The sequence below is a fragment of the Vombatus ursinus genome, unplaced genomic scaffold (genome assembly GCF_900497805.2).
Source record: "Vombatus ursinus unplaced genomic scaffold, bare-nosed wombat genome assembly UNPS02014770.1, whole genome shotgun sequence".
NCBI classification, from domain to species: domain Eukaryota; kingdom Metazoa; phylum Chordata; class Mammalia; order Diprotodontia; family Vombatidae; genus Vombatus; species Vombatus ursinus.
In genome coordinates, this window is record NW_020954548.1 from 27,093,580 (window position 1) to 27,097,295 (window position 3,716).

Here is a 3,716-nt window from a genome sequence, read left to right on the forward strand (position 1 = left end):
GATAGATAGATAGATAGATAGATAGATAGATAGATAGATAGATAGATCTTGCTTTTTCCATTAGGTGGCTTTTAGATTATTTGTCATTTTAATTCTTCTGAGAAAATGGTGTTCCATAATCCTCAGCTACATGCATCTCTGAGAGACTATTGGTGTTACAGAGATGAGTTTTTGCAGCATTGAAAGTTTGAAAATCATTGAATTTACTTTCCAACTACAAGTGGTAGTCTGAAAATTATGCACTTTTCATCCAATTTGTTTTTACAGTATGAATGGCTATCAAATTCTATAATTTTACCATTTTACTAAAAAGAGTTCATTGTGTTCTGAGGATTGGTGCAATTAGTACAACATCATCTGTTAATAGGAGCATTTAGAGAAGTTCATCATTGATAAGGAATGCTTTTATTTGTTCAATATACAAGACATCTTTGATGAATCTTATCCACATCTTAGGTGAACATAATGCCTTTTTAATTTACATCTCTTTTGATGTGACTGTTCAATGGATTATTGAACATTTTCTTCATAGTCATAGAGCCTTGCACAGTTTTGTTACACACAGAAAACCTTTTTCTTAAGAGCTTTAGGGGCTGAAGTTCGCTTGCCTGAGTCAGGCTTTCTTGAAATCAATGAACAGCAAATATAGTGGGATAGCAAGTGTAGGAAGGAAAGACAAATGCAAATTTACAAATCAACTAAACTTGATGTTTGCCTTTGGCATTCATTGTGATGGCATAGAAAAGAGCTGAATTTACAGTTCGGCAACAATTATTTATTAAGCACCTACTGTGTATCAGGCACTGTGCTAAGCAGTATGATGTATAAAAAGTTCAAGAGACATAGTTTCTGGGTAATTAATCATTTTATTAATAATGCTAGTGTTTTATTAATAAAAAGGGATTGCCATTTGGCCCTCTCTCTTAGACCAAAGACAAATCATGGTGGTGGGCTCCCAGTTTGCATACCCTTGGAAGAATAAATGTTCCTGAGGGTAACAATCAACTCTGGTTAACAATTAGTGAGAGAATGAATATTATAATAAGAGATGGGCTTCTTCCAATGAGGGTCTTTGGGTACATGACACTGAACACCCAGTGTAGGTCAATAAGACTTATCAATATCCATATCACCTATCTGATAAAAGGGAGAATCCATATTTTCCCAGACCTGTCAGAGTAAACACAATGAGCAGGAATCCACTCATACACCTAAACTTAGAATTTCTTTATTGCCTTTGATTAGATCTTAGCTTTCCTGGCTAGGTAAGTCTTGCCCAAGATTTCCCACAATGGTTGGTTTGTGGATGAGGAAGTGGAAAACCCTTTAGTGCTAATTCAATAATTGGTTGTTAATACATGAAAGAAATAATCATTTCTCTCAACTAGGGATACAAAGAAAGGATAAATACAGTCCCTGTTCTCAAGGAGTTCACAGTCTAACTGGGGAGACAAAATACAAAAAAAAAAAACTATGCACAAACTAGGTATCTAGAGAATAAATTGGAGATAATTAATGCAAGTAAAGCACTAATATTCAGGGGGTGTTAGGAAAGGATTCTTGAAGATGGTGGGATTTTAGCTATGACTTAAGGAAAGCCACAGAAGGCAAGAGACAGAAATGAGGAAGGAGAGTATTCCAGCTTGGAGACAGCCAGTGAAAATGCCCAGAGTTGGGAAACAGAAGGAATACTATTCAAGGAATGGCAAAGAAGCTAATGTCACTAGATCACAGAATACATGAGTACATGTTAGGCACTTGGGCCTGAGAGACCAACCAGCAGGCTCTTCCCCAATAGTCCAGACATGAGATGACTGGGATTTGCACTAATCAATGTGTCAGTCAACAAATATTTATTAAGCATCCACTATGTGCCAGACACTATGCTAAATGCCAGACATATAAAGATAGGCAAAAGACAGTCCCTGTTGTTGAGGCACTCACAATATAATGGAGGAGATAATATGCAGCAACTGTGTACAAACAAGCTACATAAAGGATAATTAGGAAATAAAAGAGGGAAGGTACAAGAATTAAATAGTACTTACTGATTGGGAAGATGGTGATACCTTCAGCAGTAATAGGGAAGTTTGGAGTGGAGGAAGTATTTGGAGGGAAAGATGAGTTAAGTTTTAGATGTGTTGAGTTTTATAAGATTAACAAAAGACATAGAGTTTGAGGTGTCCAATAAGCAAATGGAGATACAAATCTGGAAGTTTGCCATCTGAGTCCAGTGGCAAGATATAGATCAGGATACTAGAGATGGCCCCAGGAGCTGATGTAATCAACAAGTGAAATAGTATAGAGGAAGAAGAAAAGGGGGACCAGCTTAGTACCAGAAATGACATTTTTCCACTTTCCCCAGGAAGTCAAGAGACTTAGCCTGATGGAATGTGGTACTAATGCATCTCCTGAGCTTTGTGATTATCTTTAGCATTCTATGTGGTATAGTGAAAAGCACTAGAATTGCAGTAAGATGACCTAGGTTTAAATCTACCAATTAAAACTTATATGATCTTGGGCAAGACTCTCAACTTCTCTGAGCTTCAATTTCCTTGTTTGTAAAATGAGGAGGTTGGACAAGACAACTTCTAAAGTCCTTTATAATTCTAAATCTATGGTTCATTGCTATCTTCAGGATACCTTTAGAAAGTGAATAATACCATATTTTTAAAATACACAGAAGAAAAAAATAAGTCATTTAGAAGGGGAGACAAATAAATAAGACAATTGTGTTATTACCGTATTAAATTTAATATGTACTTTAAAAAAAACTACATCACAGAAGTTCACAATTTCATATATAATCCTCTTTTTGTTTCTTATATGTTGATAAGTTTATATTTGTTGATGCATGTGTTCATATTTTTAAAAAGAAAATGAATATTTAATTTACCAGCATCCAAAATTTCAGGCCCCACTTTTATTCAGTCAGTTGGCAAAATGGTGGAAAGTGTCAAGGGTGAGTTAGCCTCTATAATTTCAGTATCTGAAAACCCCTTTCTGAACTACTTGGATGCTTTAATGATAAATAATTGTTTTATTCTGTTCTTCTCCCTATATAATATCCATTACTTTACACTCTAGTGACTTAAATTTCTGAAAAAAATTCAATAATCTTTCATCAATCAAAGAAGAAGCATTTATGCAGTGCCTATCACGTACCAAGTGTTATACAATGGGAATTCAAATACAAAGAATGAAATAATGTCTACTGTCAAGCAGTTTATATTCTAATGAGGAGACAATTGCATAGGCAAGTATATACAGAATAAATATAGAAAATGAATACAAATAATACAAGATAGTTGGGAGGAAGGGCAGTATCAGGAAGGATTCCTATAGTTTGATCTGTTTTCCATGATGCTTGATCTGTGTCTTAAAAAAGGAGAAGGATTCTATAAGGTGGAGATGGAGAGAGACTACATTCCAGGAATGTGGACAATCATACAAAGTCAAGGACATGAGATAAGTCTGAGGGATTGTAAACATCTACCACTAACCAAGGAATCACTGTGATTGATTATTCAGTAATCTTTGCTTTTATTTTTCTTAGAAAAGGACCACCGAGGCTATATTAAGAGTGATTATTTATATTTACATTTAACTATCCATATTACTGACTCCCTATGGTCTGGTTATTAAAAAGTAAGCTCTTTGAGGGCAGGAACTGGTTCATTTTTGTCTTAGCACCTCCAGGACCAAGTATAAATATT